General features: G+C 47.5%; 1 protein-coding gene across 2 annotated transcripts in view; it reads left to right on the forward strand.

The window, feature by feature from the left end:
* TMIGD3 (transmembrane and immunoglobulin domain containing 3) overlaps nucleotides 1–22,862 on the forward strand; it is a 56,749-nt gene that overhangs the window by 9,693 nt on the left and 24,194 nt on the right. For both annotated transcript variants that reach the window (NM_001243436.2, NM_001302771.1), the window contains exon 2: nucleotides 1,754–1,878. The gene's annotated coding sequence lies outside the window, so the exon portion shown is untranslated. The remainder of the gene's footprint in view (nucleotides 1–1,753; nucleotides 1,879–22,862) is intronic.

The raw sequence follows: 22,862 nt of genomic DNA on the forward strand, positions 1-22,862 counted from the left end.
CTTTAAGACAAAAATTGTCACCAGAGACAAAGAAAGATATGTGGGTGTGCTCCCCCCAAAACAAACACACTCCAAAAGTTGGTACTTTTAAAAGAACCACAGAATTGCAAACCTTAATCAGACTGACCATAAAAATAGGGAGAAGGCTTAAATGACTAAAATTAGGAATGAAAGCAGGCACCTTACCACTGGCCTTAGAGAAATGAAAAGAATCAGAAGAGAACATGGGTTCAATCTGAACTGTTAACTAAGAACAACTGTATGCCAACAAATCAGATAACCTGGATGAAACGAACAAATTTCTAGAAACATGTGAACTACCAAAACTGATTGAAGAAGAAATGGAAAATCTGAATAGACCTATAAAAAGTAAAGAGATTGAGTCAATTATCAAAAAGCTTCCAATGAAAAAAACCTGGCTTCCCTGGTGAATTGTATCAAGTGCTCAAAGAATAAGCACTAATCTACACAAACACTTCTAAAAAAGATAATAAATAATAACAATGAGAATAATAAAGAGCAGCAAATACTTCACTTGTTGAAGAGGACAATATTACTATGATACCAAAACCAAAGACATCAGAAGAACTATCCCTTATAAATATAGATGTAGAAATCCTCATGTTGCTTATAAATAGAGACTTAAAAATCCTTAATAAAATACTAGCAAACTGCATTTAGCAGCATATAAAAATACTATACATCATGACCAAGTAGAATTTATTCCAGGAATAAACGATCGGTTCGATATTTAAAAATCAGTCAATAGCAATTAGCTTTGGGACTCTTCAGCATAGAATATAGCAGAGAATGGGAGAAGAAAACCCTCTCAGAGGAAAGGCTTCCTTGAAGATCAGAGCCTCCCCTCTCTCTGAGAAGGCCTGATGCTTTAAAACAAGCAAACCCCCATCAACTTCAAAAATGGCCCACTCTGGGTTGGCACGGTCAATACGGGAATAGGCTAATTCTATTTTTATACAAAGCTTTCGAATTTGCACTAGGGATGTTTCCCCTCCTCTTCAAGTTAGGGCCTAGCCTTTCAGGGAGGAAAATTCACTTTTCATGCCTCAAAGCACTGACACATCAACAAAGGCTTGTACTAATATTTGGAGGAGCAGTCTCCATGGTGAGTTTGAAGCAGAAGAGTGATGTTACCCAGTTACGTTTCCGAGCTCCCTTCAGTTGCTGTGTGTTGAATGGGTGGAAGGCAGTATTTCTTTCAAAATCAAGTTCTCAGAGTTCCCATCGTGGCTCAGCAGTAACTAGAACCTGGCTAGTACCCATGAGGACATGGGATCGATCCCTGGCCTCGCTCAGTGGGTTAAGGATCTGGCATTGCTGTGGCTGCAGTGTAGGTCGGCAGCTGCAGCTCCAATTTGACCCCTAGCCCGGGAACTTCCAGAAGCCACAAGTGTGGCCCTAAAAAAACCAACAATAACAGAAATATCAAGCTCTTCTCTGATTGTAAGATTAAAGATATATAGACATCTGAGTTCATACAGAGTAACTTTAATCTTTTTTGGTTCATTAGCAAAAATACCCATCAAAACTCCATATCACAGTTGGGTTAGCAAAAAACTCTTAACCTGTGCTCTGTGTGTGTGTGTGTGTGTGTGTGTGTGTGTGTGTGTGGCAGAAAGAATGTCTTTAGAATGATTCCAGGTATTATAACCCTATGGGGGAAACCTACAAACAGACTTTCAATTTCAGGTTCCCATCACATTCCAAATGATATTTTTTAATGTTTTATCAGGAGGAAACTGCGTTTGTGAAGGAGGAGACATTTGCATCCACACAGTTACCTGGCATAGCAGAAGGGCTGGTTCCTGTTTTCCTCCAGCGAGTGAGATAAACACAAATCTGCAAGCAATATACCTGGTAAGATATTGTGAGAATCAATACTGTTGAGTCAAGGCAGCTCTGGTTGACTCTTGCATGTGAGTGTCTGGAGAATTTCCTCGGAGAATTAGGAATTTAAAAGGATCTCTCAGAGATGCTAGAGACTGGGAAAATTGTGTTTTGTTCTTTGATTTATCCACGGTTACTGAGAAAAAAAAAAAGCACTCATGATAATAATTTTTGACTTGAGGAACTTGCCTGGATGTGGTCAAACATGTCCAGTACTGTTAAGTGTGAGCGTAAGAGATGCTCCCTTGGCGACACAAGTCACAGAGGAAAGGGCATTCACGTGACTGTGTTGCATGAAGCCTGCACTTCTTTAAATAAAATTTTCCCACCCTCAGATGACTGTTCTTGAACTTCCTTTCTCCCTTCAAACTCTCTACACCGCCCTCCACTTCCTCTCTCAGCGACTGCCTGGCACGTCATCAAACACGGGGATGCCATTAGGCAGCTTCGTGATGCCCCCACCTCTATCCGGCACTGCCCCTTCCCCTCCCATGGAAGGAAGGAGCCCCACGGCCACTTCTCCTTGGTCTGACCTTTGCACCGGCCCCACGTTAGAGGGCTATTTAAGAAGGGCATGCTGGTAGAATGACGGTGCCCTGGTGATGCAGACCCTTTAGTATTTGTATCTTGCTTCTCCTCTTCAGATGTTTCTTGGGAAGGCACTGGCCATGTTCCTGTCTCTTTCAATTTTGACTTCGGGAACGTCTCAAAACCAGACCCAGTTTTATTGCAGGCACTCACAGCATCTTGAGGCTCCCCATTTCCACAGCATCTCTGAGGCTATTCTTTTCTCGGGGTCTTAGATGTTTTATAGGCCTCTCATCTCCTTAGTGTGAGGGAGCAGCTAGTCCTGCAGTTGCACTATCTGCTCCTTGATCTTCCTTCAACTTTCTTTCTTTTTTTGGTCTTTTTTTTTTTTTTTTTTTTTTAGGGCCACACCCACGGCACATGGAGGTTCCCAGGCCAGGGGTCGAATCAAAGCTACAGATGCCGGCCTACACCACAGCCACAGCAACTCAGGATCCTGAACCCACTGAGCGAGGCCAGGGATCGAACCCGCAGCCTCATTTTTATTAGTCAGATTCATTTCCACTGAACCACAATGAAAACGCCATCCCTGCCTTGCATTTTGTCCTGCTTACAACCATCCTCCTTTCTAGAAGTCAGAGGAAACTACCTTCAATGCAAATTGAACCATGTCACGTATTCCTCCATTCACTACTCCAGAGTGTTGTGTTGATACTGGAAATTGAGACTGTTGTGTGAGATTAGGAGTAATTCTTCCTTTTGAGTGTTCCTATGTTTTTTTGGCGGTAAAATTTAAAAAACATAAAATGTACTATTGTAGCTATATTAAGTAGCAGTTCTGTGGCATTCTGTACATTTATATTGTTGTGAAACGACCACCATCCATCTCCAAAATGTTTTCATCTTCCCAAACTGAAACTGCACACCCATTCAACACTAAATCCCTCTTCCCACCTCCTTCGCCACCTTCATTCCACTTTCCGTCTCTATGAATTTGTTGACTGCTCTTAGGACTTCATATCGGTGGAATCATACAGCACTTGTCCTTTTGTGACTGCCTTATTTCACTCAGTATAATACCCTCAAGGTTCATCCCTGCTTGGAGCCTATATGAGAATTTCCTTTTTTGAGCTAAGTAATGTTTCTTTGTACGCATATACAGCATTTTGTTTCTCCGTCTATGTGCTGGTGGACATTTGGGTTGCTTCTATAGTCCCTCTATCGTAAGTAACACTGCTCTGAGCATAAGTGTACAAATATCTGTTTGCGTCTCTGCTTTCAATTCCTTTGGGGATATACCCAGACATGGAATTGCTGGGTGATATGGTAATTCCATTTTTAATCTTTTGAGGAACTGCCATACTGTTTCGTACATTCCCATCAGCAGTGCACGAGGGTTCTTATTTCTCTGTACCCTCATCAACATTTGTTATTTTTTGATTTCTTCATTCGTTTGCGTGTTTTGCTCTGTTTTGGTAAGAGCCGTCCTACTGGGTATGAAGTGGAATCTCACTGTGATTTTGCTCTGCATTTCTCTCATGATGATGCGGAGCATCTTTTCATGTGCTTATTGGCAATTTGTGTATCTTCTTTGGAGAAATGTCTACCCAACTCAGTTTAAATTTCATTGTTTCTATGTCGTTGAGTTGTAGGAGTTCTTTATATATTTATACATTAACGTCTTATGAGATAGATAGATGATTTGCAAAAATTTTCTCCAGTTCCACGGGTTGCATTTATACTGTCTTAATAGTGTCCTTTGATGCACAAAAGTTTTTAATTTTGGCATAGTATGATTTAGCCATTTTTCTTTTATTGCTATGCTTTTGTGTCATATTCAAGACATCACTGCCAAATCCAATGTCATGAAGCTTTCCCCCACATTTTCATCCGGGAGTCTTATAGTTTTAGTTCTTTTTTTTTTTTTTTGCCTTTTTTTTTTTTTTTAGGGCCACACCCACGACATATGGAGGCTCCCAGGCTAGGGGTTGAATTGGAGCTGCAGGTGCCGGCCTACACCACAGCCACAGCAACGCCAGATCTGAGCCATGTCCAAGACCCACACCACAGCTCATGGCAACGCTGGATGCCCAACCCACTAGTGAGGCCAGGGATCGAACCCACAGCTTCATGGTTCCTAGTCAGATTCATTAACCACTGAGCCACGACGGGAACTACTCCTAGTTTTAGTTCTTATATTTAGATCTTTGATCCATTTTGAGTTAATTTTTGTGTTATAGCTAAAAGGTCTAACTTAATTCTTTTGTATGTGAATTTCTAATTTTTCCAACACCCTTTGCTGAAAATATTGTTCTTTCCTCATTGAATGGTTTTCACAGCCTTGTCAAAGTCATTTGACCAGAGTTCCCCTTGTGGCTCGGCTGGTTAAGAGCTCAACTAGTACCCATGAGGATGCAGGTTCGATCCTTGGGCTTGCTCAGGATCCAGCATTGCTGCAAGCTGTGGCTTAGGTCACAGATGTGGCCTGGATCCTGCATTGCTCTGGCTCTGGCATAGGCCTCAGCTGCAGCTCCAACTGAACCCCTAGCCTGGGAACTTCCATATGCCGCAGGTGTGGCCCTAAAAAATAATCATTTGACCATATATGAGAGGGTTTATTGCTGGGATGTCCATTCCATCCCCTTGATCTCTGTGTCTATTTTCATGCCAGTATCATGTTTTGATTATTGTAGATCTCTATTGAGTTTTGAAATCATGAAGTAGGAAACCTCCAGCATCTTTCTTTTTTTTTTTTTTAAGACTCCTTTGGATATCTGGGGTTGTTGTTCCTAGTTGTTTTTAAATAAAATGAATGCTACTTTATTGATAATAAAATTACAAGGTAAGTTTAATAAATACTATCTACCCAAACAACTTCCTACATAAGCCAAACTCACCAATGGGTACCCATTATGTACTGAAGAAAGTCCAAACTCTTTAGCAGTTCATCCAAAGTTCTCCACATCCTATCTTCTCTAAATTTACTCTCACTTGCCTCACCTCTGTGCCGACCTTCCAGCTTGTTCTTCTTTTATAACTTCTTAACTGTGTGTACGTCTTCTTTTCTTTTGCTTTTTTTTTTTAGAGCCGTACCCGAGGCATATGAAGGTTCCCAGGCCAGGGGTCCAATTGGAGCTACAGCTGCTGGCCGACGCCAGAGCCACAGCAACACAGGATCCGAGCCGCATCTGCAACCTACACCACAGCTCACGGCAACGCCAGATCCTGAACCCACAGAGCAAGGGCAGGGATCGAACCCGTGACCTCACAGTACCTAGTCAGATTTGTTCCTGCTGCACCACGACGGGAACTCCCTGTGTGTGCTTCTTAATCACAGCCCTTCTCTCGATACTGCTGTACCTCTGCTTATATTGTTTCCTCTGCCAAGAACAGCCTTACCTTTTTACGATTGAACTCTTACAATTCTTTCTTTAAGAATGTCATTTCCAACGTCATCTTCTCCAGGAGGCATCGCCCAAACCCTCATGTTGGGTTGTGATTCTCTCTTCTGAGTGCTGGTGCCTCCACCGCCACCCAGTTTGTGCCATTTGGTTTAGACATTATATGATACAGCAATCGCCTGCAAGCGCTTCAAGATCAGAGACCAGATCTCCTTCTTTTGTTTAATTTCCAGTGGCTAAACATAATTTTTGGCATATTGATAACATCTGTTCAAATTAGCTGAACAGAACTGAAGGGAATATTGCATCTCCAGGGCAAGGACCTTCTGCTAAGCGGAGGGAGAGCACTGCCATTGGCGAAGCGAGTCTCAAGTGGGAGAAACTGGACCTGAAGATCAGGCTCGCTGGGGTGTAGAATGTAGGAACGCTTGCCGAGGAGCGTGAATATCACGTGACTTCTGTGCTGTAGACTGGGAAAATGCTCCTGTGGCCAGGTCCCTGGGCAGGGCATCTATTTGAAAAAATATATAAATTTCAGATCACTCCCAAGGCCACTAGGCAAACATCCAATTCCTCTGTGGTGTGACGGTCCTTTCCTGGAGGAAAGCCAGAGGTCCTGGGAACCTTTTTTATTCTCCAGTGCCTTTAGATGAAAAACATGTTTTATGGAACTTCAGTTCTTTAATTCTTGAGAACTTTTCTCTAAATGCATGTCAATGGCTGTAGATGTCACAGTTATTTTGTAGACAGAATGGTTCTCAGCCCAAAGGAGACCCAGTGGTGTTGGTTTCTGGGACATCAAAAATGAAGAAAGGCTTTTGGGACAAAGTGCAAAGTAGTACGCCGTGTATGTTTTGACATTTGTTGGGCCAGATGCGGGGAGCAGACTGATTCCGCAGCCACAGTAAAAGGGCTCCTTATCAGGAACCTCTTTCTCATAGTCCACCTTAAGGAAAGGATTTAAGGAAAATAATAAGAGGGCCATTCTGGTAGAGGCACGGGCAGAACATCCTTCTGAATAAATGAGTAATAATTAAAGTAGTTCAATGAAAGAGATTAGATCCATTTGCATCCTGGTTATCATAGCCACCCCCCCATGCTAATTAAACTGTCTTCATTTTTATAAAAATACATCAAGTCCAGATTAGGTCTGTCTTCCTTAGGCCTGAGGGAGCCTGTTTCTCTCGGAACCATAATATTTTTGTTTCTTAACATTTATGAGTGAGTTCAGACACCCTTCTCTCTAATTCTTGAAAATCACGTGTCTAAAAGGGAAGGTCCCCCTTGAAAGGAGAACTCTCTTATGTCCTGGGACAGCCTGTCCTGGGGACAACTTTCAAAGTGCGGCCTGGACTTTGAGCCTCTTTGGCCTAGGTTACCCGAAAAGGGAAGTTTCCCTTTAAACAGCAGCGCTCTTATGAACGCAGTTTTGGTGTCATAACTGCTATTTACATCCCTGTCTGCATCCCTGGGTGTTGAGCCCTGGCGTCAGGTTTACCTTCAGGTGCTCAGCACCTGCGGAGGCCTCAGTGCCATGCTAGGAGCTATTCCTTCATACCCCGAGGGACATTACTGAGCACCTACGCTCTGCTGGACGTTGGAATTCGACATAGAAGGATGGTCCCTGTGTTCAGAGAGCTCAGAGTCCAGGTAAGGAGCTAGCGGATGAACAACTAACCACAGAGCAACCTAAGCTGGCTTGTACTAGCACCGAGTGTCCAGGGAGGTCGGAGAGGGAGTCGATATTCTGATGTGGGGCAGAGGAACTTTTCAGAGAGTAGAGGGAAGTTGACCCCAGGCCTTGAAGGATGCGTGACATCTCATCAGTTCAGGAAGAGTTAGGTGAGAATAGTGGGGAAATATATTGGGAGCGCTAAGGTGATTACAGGAAAGTGTGAAAACCAGGGGGAAGAAATCGGACCTGCGTTGGCGCATAATAGGAAGAAAGCAGCTGTAGGCCGAGGAGCCGAAGGCCAGCAGGACCAGGAATCGTTCAAGGGAAATTCATCAGTCTTGACATGTTGGAGACAGAGAAGTTGGTCTGGAGGCAGCCCGGTCGTTCTTGCAAATGCTAATCAGTTGGAAGGGGATAAAACCTGGGATTGCGGTGAGGACAGAAGGAACACAGAGCAAAGGAAGGTATCCCGGTGGAAAGGGATAGTTCTTGGCTCACAGCAGATGATAAATGTCCGCTGAGAGATAGACGGACCATTCAAAGGAATAATTAACAGCGCTCGGTGCGTCAAAAAGTCATGACCGTGACTAAAAGTTTGAACCAAAGTGACAAAAAGAATGCTTTATTATTTCATGGCCAGGGATGAGGTGTATGAGAGATGTGGTGAATTCAGGGAAAAGAAAAATAACCAGCCCCTATGAACTCTTATAGTGTTAAGTTTTGCTTCCTTTTCCTGAGTACAGGACTGACGATAAAACAATTGACTCGTATGTGTTAATAGCAAGTTAATAATGCAAGTAAATAGGGTGACGAGGGCGTGGCTTGTAGCCTCTCCAGTGTCCTAAGATGGTTTGTCCTGGGGATGCCTCTCAAAGTGCTGCTTGAGTTGTTAACCTCTTGGGCCTCAGTTTCTTCATCTGAAAAATGGGAGCGTTGATTGGTGCTGGACAATGTCCTTCTGGTGTTAAAAATCAGTGACTCCGTTCCTTTTGCTGGTATGTGTGGGTTTTTTGCCTTAAAAAATGACTGCAGAGTGAACCCCACCTCTTTAGGCCCATCTCTGAAGTGAGCAGAGGAAACTCGTGTACAAGGTTCAGAATCTGAAGGGCCTGCGAGCTGAAGGGCTATTGCTCACTGTCTGAAGGATCCCATTGCCAAAAATGGAAGTGCTGTTTGGAGGGCTGTTTTTGCCGTGTCCCTTGGACTTAAATGGAACTGAATTCTCTTGCAAAGATGGAGAGGAGAGGAGAAGAGGAGGGGGTGCCTGGGCTGGGAGCTGGCTCTGCTAATCTATGCACTGGAGGTCCAAGTTCAAAAATGCTTGCAGGAAAGCTTCAGTTCCATTTTTTTTTTTTTTTTTCTCCATACACAATGAAGCCGTTGTGTGTCCAGAAGCTGGGAGAAGACAGCTGGATTTCTATGGCTCCACGGCCAGCCTCGTTTTTATTCCTTTTTGATTCTCCTCTTTTGGAGACACCCCACAGGACACATCGGTCTGGAGAAGGAAATACTAGTCAGTCTCATGTGGTAACGTCTAGAAAACAAGTACATCCTGACCAGGAGTGATCAGCCTTCAAGTAGCATGAAGCCTCAGTGAGTATGTGAATCATGACTTTCAGTAAAACAAGGAACATTCAAGACCTGACCTTCAATTCACCTTGACATTAGTCCTGCCTCTGATGACCATTTTAAGTGGGAAGTTCCTGGATTGCTGGGTCCCTTGGCCGTGTTAGTTTCATCTTGTAAACTACCCCGTGCAGGAATGTGTTGAATAAATGCCCATCTGATTTCAAAAGTCCAGAGGGATCTCTGTGCCTCTTGCTTTGCAGGATCTAATCAGATGGTCCCTGAAATGGCTCAGACCCTCTCTTCCGGCAAAATTTCTAAAAATGATAAATTGTTTCTTCTGCTAGACCTCTGTGATAGTTTTTCTGCGGTTTCTCTTTCAACAGATGAAGCTTTCTGGAGTTGACACAAAAGGAAACTGGGGTTTAGAGGTGGGGGAGTAGAGTACATTTAAATACAATGATAATAATAGGTGACATTTACTCAGAGCTTTTCTGGTGTCAGGCACTGGTGGGGGTGTTTGACGAAGGTTAATTCATTTCAGCCTCAAAATGACTTGGTAAAATGGATGTTATCTTCGTCATTTTAAAAATGAGGAAATCAGCAGTTCCCGTCATGGCGCAGCGGAAACGAATCGGACTAGGAACCATGAGGTGGCAGATTTGATCCCTGGCCTCGCTCAGTGGGTTAAGGATCCGGCGTTTCTGAGAGCTGTGGTGTAGGTTGCAGATGTGGCTCGGATCCTGCATTGCTGTGGCTGGGGTGTAGGCTGGCAGCTGTAGCTCCATTGGACCCCTAGCCTGGGAACTTTTATATGCTGTGGGTGTGGCTCTAAAAATATATTAAGAAATACAAATGGGGAAATCGTGGGACAGAAAGGTTGAACCATGAAGCTGATGGGGAGCCGAGCCAGGCTCCCGAATGTAGTCCTGAGAGCCTGACACTATAATTTCCTGTGAGCTGGGTGTTCCCTTGACATTCAGGTCCCTGGGTTTCCTGACAGCTGTGTTGTGTTTTCCTTCTAGAGAGTCTTGACTGTTCATTGTCTTTATACTCTGGCTCCTAGATGAGCAGAAAGTGATGGGAGAGCAAATAGGGGCGGAGAAGGAGGGAAGATGTCACGGCATCGAGGCCATGCGCGCGCATGTGTGCACACGCACACGCGCACACTCACGAGCTGGTCCATGTATGTCTTTTATCCTCCCATCACTCCTGTGCTCTCGGAGGCTCCTTTCCCACCAGGTTCTACACCGTCTTTCCCTGAGGGCTCAGCCCTTTCTGCTCCCGGTCATGGGAAGGGGCGGGAAAGAGATGACATTCTTTTCAAGGGCCCGCCCGAAAACCCTGTTTGGAACGAGGCTGCTGGGAAACTGGGTTGTTGACTCGCTTCCTCACTTCTTCTCCTCGACTCAGAAGAATTGAGAACAGCCCCTGTGGAGGCCAAGCCTCTGCGAGAGACACGGTGTAATCGCCAGCTCTCCGAGCTGAGAAGGAAATGAGTCCCGCCCTGGAGGAGCTCAGCGCTGACCAAAGCAAACCCCCGTTCTGATGGGTCATCCCTCACCCCCCAAGACTGTCACCTCGGGACATCTTCTGTGATGTGCCGTCACGTCACTGTCACGTCACTGTCATTCCTGGATTGAAAAAGCAACTCCAGCTTTTACAACCATGCTGCAGAATGCTCTGTTGTCATCACAATGAGTGAGGCTGTATTAATATTGAAAGATACCTGGGGTATGACCATGAAAGGAGCCTGCTGAACAGAATGCACAGCATGATCCCACTGGTGAAACAAAGATACACACACACACATAATAACAATAATAGAAATGCACAGTAACTGCAGAGGCTTATTAGACACAAGGCATCGCTCAAAGAGCTTTAGCTTCATAACAATCTTCAGCGCAGTCCTACAAAATGGATACAAATATCTCAATTTTATATGAAGAAATCAAAGCCTGGAGGAATTAAATAACTTGCTCAAGGTCACCCAGCTAAGTGGCAAAACCAGGGTTCAAACCCAGGCCTTGAGACTCCAGAGTATCTACTATTCACCGGTGTGCTGTGCCATGAAATGCCATGTACGCGTAGAGCAGCTCCAGGCAAGGGCACTGTCAATTGTTAACAATGGTTGGCTAAGACCTGTGGACGTTTGGGTTGGCTGAAGGACAGGAGAGAAAATATTATTATAATACACATTGCCGTACTTTTTGGCGTTATTCTTAAATTATCTTATTCGTTAACAATTTTAAAAATCCTTTAAGGGCTGCAGACAACCATTGAATTGGAGATAGCTTAGCTAAGGGAAGAGATTAAGCAGATCCTGCTTCCAGGAGGAGAGAGTGGGAACTGCGTTGGGTTTATAAGGAAAAAGCAAAGCGTATGGATATGACTTAAAAGAGGGAGGATTTCCCGTCGTGGCTCAGTGGTTAACGAATCCGACTAGGAACCATGAGGTTGTGGGTTCAATCCCTGGGCTCGCTCAGTGGGTTAAGGATCCAGCGTTGCTGTGAGCTGTGGTGTGGATCATAGATGTGGTTCGGATCCCGAGTTCCTGTGGCTGTGGTGTAGGCCGGCAGCTACAGTTCCAATTGGACCCCTAGCCTGGGAACCTCCATATGCCGTGGGTGCGGCCCTAAAAGGACAATAAATAAATAAATAAATAAAAATAAAGAGAGGAGGGAGAGGAGAAATACCTAGAGTAGTCACATTCATAAAGACAGAAAGTGAGCGCTGGTTGCCAGGAGCTGGGGTGGGGAATGGGGAGTTTCTGTTTAATGGGTACAGTTTCAGTCTTACAAGATGAAAAGTTCTGAAGATGGATGGTGTGAGGCTTGTACGACAATGAGAGAGTAGTTAATAGCACTGAACTGTGTGCTTAAAAATGGTAATGCAGGAGCTCCCACTGTGGCTCAGCAGTAATGAACACTACTAGTAGCCATGAGAATGCAGGTTCGATCCCTGGCCTCCCTCAGTGGGTTAAGGATCCAGTGTTGCTTGTCTGTGGTGTAAGCTGGCAGCTACAGCTCCAATTTGACCCGTAGACTGGGAACTTCCATATGCTGCGGGTGTGGCCCTAAAAAGACAAACAAACAAACAAACAAAAAACCACATTGTACTTTTAATTCCAAATAAGATGGAATAAAAGGAACCAGATTTATGTTCCTGCCTGAAACAATTAATAAACTGAACAAAATAAATGAAACAATGATATCTGAACACTGAATATCAAGCTGTGCAGCCAGTGGTGCCTGAGAGAGGCCAAACCAATGAAGTGGCCTCCATAGCTACTCCCATCTTGCTTCTGGGAGAATTTTTAGGCTGCGAAGCAGGGAGGAGAAAGCCAGGCAGAGCCTGGTGATGGAGGAGATAGAGGTGGAAGTATGGAGAGGGTAAGGCGGGCTAGAGTCTGCAGGAGAGAGTACCAAACACGGAGGGCTTGGGAGCAACAGCTCTGCAGATCTGCAGAGCGTCTCCCTCCCTCCAGGCTTCAGCTGAATATTGCTCAGCAAGTGTAGATGGGGAAACTGCCCGAAGCTGCAGAGAACCTCCCCAAAGGAGCAGCGTACTGGACCAGAAGAGTTCCTGCTTCTTCTAGCCAGAGTGGAAATCTTCAAATGAATAGGCTTTTGGTTTGAATCCTTCTTCTCAGTGTAGGATAAAATTAGTCCCAGACTAAAAGCATCTCTGGTCTTACTGAACAGAGTTTAAAAGCAAGCCTGGAAAGGATGAAACCTTTTCCAGGTAACTTACCCAGAACAAGGTCAAAGAATACCAAAATATCTAGCACTAACAAGGTAAAATTCACAGGACCTGGAATACAATCAAAAAGGGACCCGCCACATAAAGAAGCAGGAACAAGACCAATAATGAGAAATACAATCAAGAGAAACAGACCCAGAAATAACACAAATGATAGAATTCATAGACAAAGGTTAGAATACTAGTTATAATACATTATAATATATGTTCAAGAAGGCAAAGTTTGAGCCTGTTAAGTAAAGATGCAGAAAATACTTAAAAGACCCGAATAGAATCCTAGCGAGGAAAATGACAGCGTCTGAGATGAAAAATACACTGGATGAGATGAACAGATTAGACACTGCAATATAAAAGAATAGAAAACTTGGAAGTTCCCATTGTGGTGCAGCAGAAATGAATCTGACCAGTACCCATGAGGATGTGGGTTTGATCCCTGGCCTCGCTCAAGTGGGTTAAGGATCTGGTGTTGCCATGAGCTATGGTGTAAGTCATAGACACAGCTCGGATCTGGCATTGCTTTGGCTGTGGTGTAGGCCAGTGGCTGCAGCTCCGATTTGATCCCTAGCCTGGGAATCTCCATATGCCGCATGTGTGTACCCCCCTTCCCCCCAAAAAGAGGTTAGCTAAAGACTGGGAGAAAATATTTGCAGAATGTATATCCAACAAAGGACATGTGGCTAAAATATATAAAGAACTCTAACAACGACCCCATAGAAAGATGGGTAATCCAATTAAAAATGGGCAAAAATTTCAAGAGTCACTTCACCAAAGAAGATACACAAATAAGCATCAGATGTCAAAGAAGCATCTGAAGAGATGCTCAACCTCGCTGGTCATTCGGGATATGCTCATTAAAATGAGATACTATTGTGTAACCACTAGAAAGGCTAAAATTAAATCGAGTGACTATTCCAAGCCCTGGCAAAGAGTCAGGTAGCAGAACGGAACTGTGGTTCATTACGTGTGGGAGCATAAAATGGTAAAATCATTTTACAATATGGGTTGGGAGTTTCTGAGGAAGCTAAATATACATCTACCATATGAGTCTGTCATTCTATAACCAGGTATTTACCCAAGAAAACATATGTCCACAGAAAAAACTTGTATGTGAATGTTTATGGCACTTTTATTTGTAATATTCCCGAACTGGGAACAAGCCAGATGTCCATCACCAGGTGAATGCATAAGCAAATTGTGATCGATCTGTACAACGGACTCCTACACAGCAGTCACAATGAACCACTGATGCACACAACAGGTGCATCCCCCTCAAAATTACGCTACCGAACAAAAGCCAGACGCAAAAAGAGTGCATACTTACTCTTTTTAAAAGTACTCTTTTAAGGTTACTATGTGACCCCATTTATATCATTTTCTACAACATACAAACTGTAGTAACGGGGAACAGATCCATAGTTAGTGCGTGGAAGGCAGGATTACAGAGGAGCATGAGGAAACTTTGATGAGCAATGGATACGTTATCTTGATTGTGGTGATGGCTTCACAGGTGTATATGCAAGCAAAACTTGATCGCATCATGCACATTAAGTATGTGAGGTTTTTTGCATGTTAGTTACACTCCAGTGAGGGTGCAAAACAAAGGCAATTCATTTTAGTTGGCTATCCACTATCCACTCAAACATAAGCGAAAAAAAATTACTCTTATTATGTGCAACATAATCTGATACATAAGTTGCATTCCATTTAATTGAAAATAGACTCTGATCATGACCTACCAAGTTGACTTCCTCCTTCTATAGCGGATTGAGATCTGTGGTTTGAAAAACACTGCTTTTTAAATAGGTTTGAAAAATGAATGACTTGAGTCCAAAACAATCTCTCACGCTGGCTGGCTCCTCTGAGTCCACTTCCGCGTCTTTACCACTCTAACTTTCATCTCCCCTATGTGACCGTAGTAGAGAAATTACAGAAGCTTCAAGTGGAAATCCTAATGTTTCAAATTCTTGCGCTGGAAACGGAGACTTACTCTTGCCCTTTGGCCACCATCTGCCCACTGACTCGTTTGGGAGATTGTTGAGCTTGTGATCGCATGATGAAAATTCTTCTGTGATGACTCTGAGCCAGAGGAGCACTGCGGGGGGGCTTTTGAGGAACAGTGAGACAGCAGCTACCAACCACACAGTTATCGTGGTCGCCGAGGCTTTTGGACTTTTCCTAACATGGGTAGCAGCTGCTATGAGCTCTCATTTCCCTCAGAAAAGAAAGCGGGCAGACTCTGGCAGTGAACCTACTCTTTGTGACGACTTATTTCGTTTTCTGCAGAACTTACTTTGAGTTGTGTGTGCGTGAGGAAGGCTGCGTGGAAAGTGGTTCCTGTTTCCTAACCCATGATACATTGACAGTGGTAGGTAACTGTGCCCACCAGGGTTCAGCAAAGAAGAGAAAAAAATAGGGGAGGGAATGAAAAATGATGCAAGGAATTGAGGCTCAGGGTAGTTTAAATTCTGCTATGAATTAGGTTTCTGTAGGCAACTCTGCATTTACATGCCTGGCTGTCTCTCTCCAGTTACTCATCTTTCTGTGTCACAGGAAGTAGCAGACTGTGCAAATTCAGTCCATTTTGTGCCCATGAAGATTTTACTCAATGAACCAGCGGAACTCGAAGGAGAGATGAGACTCAGGCGGAAGTTTGGATTTTGAGCCTGGCCTCAGCATTTTCCTAGATGGTGGCTGTCGGCAAACTGCTGGTAGAGCTGCCACTAGTTCTCAAGGCTGCAGCCTTTCCAAGGTTCCAGAAGAACCGGTGCAGTGGGTATCCAAACCAAGCTCATGGCATGCTGAGGGGACATGTGAGTGTAAAGAAGAGCTTAAATTCCAGGCTTGGCGGAGCGGTCTAGGTCTCAGAGGATTTAGCTTCGAAAGTCTAAGATCTAGATGCTGCTCAGCTAAGTAGGAGCCAGATGTTGTAAGTTCAGAATTTGAACCATCTTGGGGCTGTGGGGTGGGGGTAGGGGGTGGAGAACCAGTTGATCGATGTTTCGGCTCCTGGACAAATAGGTTTCAGTACCACGTTCACACCTTCCTTATTCAGAAGTAGGGGAGAGCATGAGACAGTGACATGTAGCTGGTTTTGGTGTCAGGCAAACCTGGGTCCCACTGGTCTCTTCTGCCTGCCAGCCTTGTGGCCATGGGGAAATCGCTTAACCTCTCTGAATGTCAGATTTCTCATTTAGAGCAGCAGTTCTCAACTGGGGATGATTCCCCCCCCACCCCGGGAGCATCTGGTAATCTCTAGAGACAGGTTCGATTGTCCTGACTTAGCGCTCTTGGCATTTAGTGTCTAGAGGCCACGGATGCTGCTAAACACCCTACAGTGCATAGACAGCTCTTCACAGTCAAGAATTATGTGGTCCAAAATGTCAACAGAGCTGAGTTGGGAAATCCTGATTAAGATAATGTGCAAGCGTTTGGCATAAACTAGGTAGGTGCAGAATCCATAGTACTATCATTACCAAAGAATCAGCTCTGTGTGGCTCACTGAAAACCAGATTCTGGGGACGCAAGGACGGTACGAGTGTGTCTGGCGAAGGCCCAACAGTGCTACCTCCGAACAGCTGGTGCAGGTGTAGCTAAGAGGTCTCAGTCTGCTTGGATCCAAATCCTGGCTTTGCCACGGACTGCATGAGTATTCTTGATGAAGTCATGTAACCTCAGTCTGCTTACCTAGAAAATGGGGCAGCAGTGCTACCTGCCTCAAGGAGATGCGTTAAGATGCACAAAGGACGGGTCTGCACATCTGAGCAACTGCTCAACCAATATTTTCTGTTATCACAAGGTGGGTGGTTAGGGAGCCAGTGCTGAGACGAGTGGGGTGTGTTTGTGTGTGTGTGTGTGTGTGTGTGTGTGTGTGTGTGTGTGTGTGTTTGGTGGGATGAAACCACAATAGCTGGGACTGGGGAGCCAGCAGAATCAGGAAAAGGTCCCCCTAAAGCTGTGGCAGTTCCTCTCAACAAACAGCTCCCTTTTGATAAGGGTGGAAACAGGTCTAAAAATAGCCAGGATGCCCGAATATGTTCCAAGACGAGCGGCGTTGGGGTCCGACGCACTGTGCTCAGGGCTGGGGCTGTGAAATAGGTGTCATTTCAGGGATCTCTGGCTTTGGGGGTGGGGGTGGGAGGATCCTGTTCACCTCACCTGGTGTTGGAAGGCATCACACACTGCTTGTACCCAGAAAACCATCTGGCAGACCCCCCAGGCCCCACGGCTCACTGCACAGACAATCCAATTTGAGGCTTCTCAGGAACTCTGGGCCCCACTCAGGCAGCAGAAGCCGGGGAGGAGCCAAGCACAGGCCACAAGGCCACAGTGTCATTCTGTGCCCAAGGGTTCCACCCGAGGCTGAGTTCTTCCCCTGGGGCAGCAACTCTCCCCAGGTTCACTAACTTGGTTGTTTAAATATAGGAGAGGAAACAGCTGCTGGCTGGGCGGAAGTTTCTGAGAAGAGAGGGTTCTGGCGGGGGGGCTTGCTAAGGCTGATAAGGACACGGGCGTGCCCCCAGATGGGCTTCTGCTGATTTGCTTCTAGATCTTTTTGACATTGCCCCGAGCCAGGCCGTCAGAACTTGGCTCCAGGTTCGCCACAGACAGGGAAAGGAGGGTTATTTTTAAGCTGATCTCTGTGACTTCCTCTTGGCTCTTGTCCTTGCTGTCCACTCTCAGTTCCTGACAGCAGCTTCCTGCTTAGGCCACCTCGGGCCCCGGTTATTTGCACAGGGCCCTGGACGGCGAGGGCGGTCGCTGTGCGGAGGCAGGTGCCCAGGGCGCTTTCCTGGCAGGCAGAGTCCAGTCCCAGCTCATCACAGGACAGGACTGTCCGAGGATCCCGGCTTCAGTCCTAGGAACTGGGGGTGCAGGGGGAGGGAGGGAGACAACCGCCGGCAGGATGGATCCAATCCTGACCTGGGCGCCCCTCTCCCCGCCTGGCTGTGAGGAGGAGATCGGCTCAGGTCTGTGGTCTCTGGGCAACACCCCTTCCGCGTCCCTCGTTCAGAGTCCCAGGAGGAGCGCGTCCGGCGGGTGTACCTCGCCAGCATCCTCGAATTGTGCAGCGGATGAATCAGCCGGACGGTTCCACCTCCTCCACCCTCGCGTTAGAGCAAGGAAGCCGAGCTGATGGCGCTGCACCTCGTGGGGGTGCCCGGGAGACCAACCCCCGCCCCCCACAAAGGCCTCTGCTTCCTGCGCCTGGCTCCCTCCAGTTCTCAGATCCACTCAGGGTGTCTCAAGTGCGGCCTCAGAGCCCCAAAGCTGCCTTGAGGAACCAACCAGCCCATCACCTCGGCCCAAGGGACCATTAGTTCCTACAGGGGTCGCCTTGGCATCTGCGGGGGGGGGGGAGGGGGGGTTGGGGAGAGACTGACAGCACGGCCAGCTCCCATCAGGGAGCACACGGCCCCGTCCTAGGCTGGTCCAACAGCCAATAACCGAAAACCCCTCTCAGCTGGTGTTTCCTTCGTCAAACAGCCAGAGCTGAGCACGGGCACCGGACAGCTTAGGAAACTGGTGCTTCCTCTCCCAGGCCCTGGGAAGGAGGCTCAGTCTTAGCGGTGGGAGTCCTGCTTCCGCAGCCCCTGTGACCTCCAGTGGGAGGAACCAGTCTGTCTCCCATTGGTTGTCCCAATAGCCAGTCCCTGGGACGCTCAGGTTTTGCAGGTTAGAGTCTGGGTCAAGAAGGAGCCCCTCCCTCTGGAGATGCCCTGTTTGGGGGAAAAGCCGATCCGGCCTGTCTTACTGCTGAATTCAGGATTCGAGCTGCTCACCTCTGTCACTCATCTGTAGACACTGGCAAAACCCACCTCTCGAGGTTGCCGTGGGACTGAATGATCGGCCTTGGGCAGGTGGCACAAGGATCTGGCAAATGAGGGGCCAAGGTGCACGCTGGCTGTACTGTCTATAAGCCATGCAACCTTGGCAGCTCTGTAACCCTTCTTTTTTTTAAATCTTTTTTTAGGGCCACAGCCATGGCATATGGAGGTTGCCAGGCTAGGGGTTGAATCAGAGCTGTAGCCACCAGCCTACACCACAGCCACAGCCATGCCAGATCTGAGCCGCATCTGCGACCTACGCCACAGCTCACGGCAACACTGGATCCTTTAACCCACTGAGGGAGGTCAGGGATCGAACCCACATCCTCATGGATGCTAGTCAGATTCATTTCCACTGAGCCACAACGGGAACTTCCCAAGTTCTGTAACCTTTCTAAACGCAACTTCCCTACCTGCAAAAAGCGGATGTGGTGAAAAGAATGGGATCTATGATAAGGATCAAGGGAAAGCCTGTGGCACTCAGCGTGGTGCCAGGCCCAGGGACGCCCACGGGAGGGTTAGTGGCTGTTGGCTGTATTACCGCGGCTCCTGACACATTGTAGGCAATGGCCCTTGTTATTTTTGGCTCTTCCCTCCTCATCCACCTGACTTGGAGGCGGCATGGTTTGTGCGTGTGTGTTTGTGCGTGCGTGCGTGCCTGCCTGCCCTGCATTTCCACTCGCAGTGGGGTGGTGGTACTGCTGGATATAGTTTAGACCGGGCCGTTACCTTACACATCTATTCTGACTTTGGGCCTTTGCTGGCAGCTGTGAAATGGGGCGGTGGACCTATTATTTTCTCCATCCATTTTGCCTTCAACATAGAGTTTAACAACTAAAGTGATGTTTTAAAAGGATCTGCATATACTCCCTTCCTTTGGTCAAGATGCAGTTGAGTTCATCCTCCGAAGCAAAATTCAGGAAGAGCTGTGAGGCCGGCAGTGGTTTCAGAGTCTGGCACCAGGGGCCTCTGCCTGCTTGTGGTTCTCGGTTGAGGCTGCGCCCTTCACCCTCCCTTTCTGAGGTTCGTGCCTCTTCCTCCGCTGACCCTCCTTCGCCTCCCCCAGCCCGTCCCAGCCGGCCGCTGCCCTGTCCTCTGTGCAGATGTTTCCAGTTGCACGGAGTTCACGTTGGTCGTTTGTTCCATTTGCTTAGAAACAACAGCCAGCATTATTGGCAGGAAAGGGCGAGGGTGCCAACTCCAGGATCACACAAAAAGCCCTAGTCATGGGCACTGGACGAGGGACGGGTGGGGGAGGAGAGCCGAGCGGGCTGGCCCATCTTGCAGTGACCTAGAGTTCTGTGGCCCCAGCTGAAGTCATGGTCATTGAAGCGGGGCCCAGCCTTCCCCTGGCCGTGGCCAGAGCAGACCAGTTGACTCATCTTGGAAGGACAAGGGCAGAATGAGATGCTATCTTGGAGTGATTGGACCTGGCTCCACAGCCTGGCTCTGAGGCTAACCCCTCGACCTGGAACAAATGTGTTTCTTTTTGTTCCCTTGAAAGCAGGAAAGATTCCAGGGTTAATGAAAGATTGGATGATGTTTGGTGTTTCGGGTCAAGAGCAAATATAAATAAATGTAATTCAAGTTAAATTATGGGCCTCGTGCGCCCCCCTGTTTGCCATGCAGCTGTTTTGGCCGGAGCTGCCTGCAATATTTAGCAACCCACACACCCTGCGCAGGAGGGGGGCCCTTCTTAGTGGTGAATAGTGTCGATTGATGTGCCAGGCCCTCTGGAACGAGTGGCACATGAGAAATGGAAACTATGATTTTTTTGCTTAGAATCATCTGGCTCTTGAGAACCGGTGCTGGGAGAGCGTCACCTGTGACTCTTAGGTGCTAGTGACCTGGCAGGTTGCGTGTCTGGACCTGAGCATCTTCACATCGGAGGCTGCCCTTCTCTAGGCTCACAGAGGAGTCACGGGCGGGACTGTTGGGGTGGGGGGTGGGGCGGGAGGGAGGGGGAAGGGGAAAGGAGGGGGAGATGTCACTGCCGCCTCCCAATGTCTGTTTCTGAGGCCAGGGGCACCATCAGGGGATTTGGGCAGAAGTGCAGCCCCTCCAGTGGGAGACTGGGAGAGTCCGTGCCCAGGGGGACCAGCATCTGGGGAGCGCATCCTGGGGGAGCCCCAACAAGCCTGTTATTTCATGGTTTGGGGAGGGTGGTAGGCGTAGAACGATTTTCCTTTGATTCAGTATTTATAAAGCACCTGCTAAGTGAGCACTGGGCTGGGCACTGGAGCAGTCCTGATGGTGCAACAGAGACCCTCCTCGCACGTTGGCACAGGGGGAGGTGAATGAGACCCTGGACCCAGTTCTTGCCAGCTGCCGGGAGCACGTGCTTCCCTCAGGCCTCGTCGGGTATCTCTGTCATTTATCAAAGGCAAAGTGAGGACATAGAATGAACAATGTTCACCATCACCCCTTTAGAAGCAGGGTTTTAGAAAAGATGGAAGTGTTTTGCAGCCTAGGGCTGGACCTGCCAGCGATTGCTCCCCTGGAGCGTGTTGGTGAGAGCAGAGTGGGGCAGGCCTGGTGCCCGGATGAAGAGGCGTGGTACGCCTTCTGTCAAGCATCTCACTGGAGCTCATCCATTGGGCACAGCCGGGGTGCTCTAGGTATACCCAGGCACTGCTGATGCGGGGCAGCGTGACTCAGTAGCACCCCCGGAGCACCATTAGCAGGGCTTGACAAGCAGCATGCTCAAGGATCAGGGGCAGCCATGAAAGAAGATCATGGCTTGGCTGGGGATTCCGAGAGGTGGGGACCAGAGTGACAATGGAGCCCACGGAGCAGAGCGCAGATAGAACCGCCCCAGGGAGAGACTGAGAGAATCAATCTGGAGGAAACGCAGGAACTCGGAAGCGCATCCCTGTGGATTCCCAACCACGTGGAGTCCCAACATTTCTGCCAGCGAAGAACCCTGGCTGCCTGCTCCGGGCCTGACCTTGAACTAGCCACTCCGGGCAGCAGATTCTTCTAGTCCTTCCCCCCCCCCGCAAATCCTTGTGTCCTGGAAACCCCGTGCCAAACAGCGATCTGGGGCAAGTCACTTGGCTTTGTGAGTCCCGTTACACCGTGTGTCAGACGAAACTGACCAGCTAGGGCCGGAGGTGGTGCTGGGTCCTGCAGACAGAGCAGTGCCAAGACGAGTGAGGAAGGGAATAAACCAGCTCTGGCTGCGAAAGGGTCACAACAGAAATAAACAGAGGGAAATGATGCGGGGGGGGGGGGGGGGACTCTGTGTGTGTGTGTGTGTGTGTGTGTGTGTGTGTGTGTGTGTAGATGGCACCACTTTAGATACATCGCAGAGAGAATGAAATAGGCTATTGTACATAAAAATGCTGAAACCACAAACTGTACTGTAAATATCAGACATTCTCTCTGAGGGTCCCTCTGATGAGACCCAAGGTGCTCACAAGCTTTTTTTTGTCTGTACTGGTTTGCAATTGACGTCAGAAGCACAAGGCTATTTTTGTGGAGGAAGAGGTCTTCCTGCATCCCTCCTGACTCCTCGCCGGACGTGGAAAGCTAGGCTCTGCACTCTCACCAGGTGAGGGGCAGCAAGACCTGAGCATAACACATCTTGCATCTAGTGAGAACGCATCGTCAGTCGCCTGTACGTGCCAGGCGTTACTTCAGGCTCTTGGTGCTTTGGGGAGAGGGTGTGGGTGGAAGATGGAAAGATGAATAAGGCACAATTTCTTCTGCAGTTTTCTTAAGGAAGTTCCTAGTTGCTGGAGGTTTCCTCGCTAGTGAGAGGAGCCGTCGTGGAAATAAATACCTACAAAGTAGTGTAAGAAGTGCTCGAATAGAAGCATGTGTGAGATGAAGTGGGAGGGCAGAGGAGGAAGCTTTCGACTCAGCCTGGCTCTAACTTCGGTCCTTTGTGGAAGTGGGTGAGGCCACATAAGCAAAAGTAAGTTCTCCCCGGGGAGGGGAGGGAGCGGTGCTCTCGTGCCCCATATGGTGTCATTGCTAAGGGAGCGTCCACTAGGTCCTGCCGGGCACTGATGCTTCAACTATCGTGTTGACAGCTTTCCTCAGAGGATTCAACCCCAGAGGGCATTTCTAGTCTCAGGTGTGTTTGGTTTTTTTTTAATCTCCAAACTGATCATCTGGGGAAAAGTCCTCATCCCAAAGGCATGCAGGAAAATTGACAAGAATCTTTATACCATAGGCTGGGATAATCAACCA

Source organism: Sus scrofa, chromosome 4 (genome assembly GCF_054392235.1).
Source record: "Sus scrofa isolate SSC_HxYL_T2T_F1_AM1 chromosome 4, Sscrofa_HxYL_maternal_Yorkshire_Landrace_v2.0, whole genome shotgun sequence".
Lineage (NCBI taxonomy): Eukaryota > Metazoa > Chordata > Mammalia > Artiodactyla > Suidae > Sus > Sus scrofa.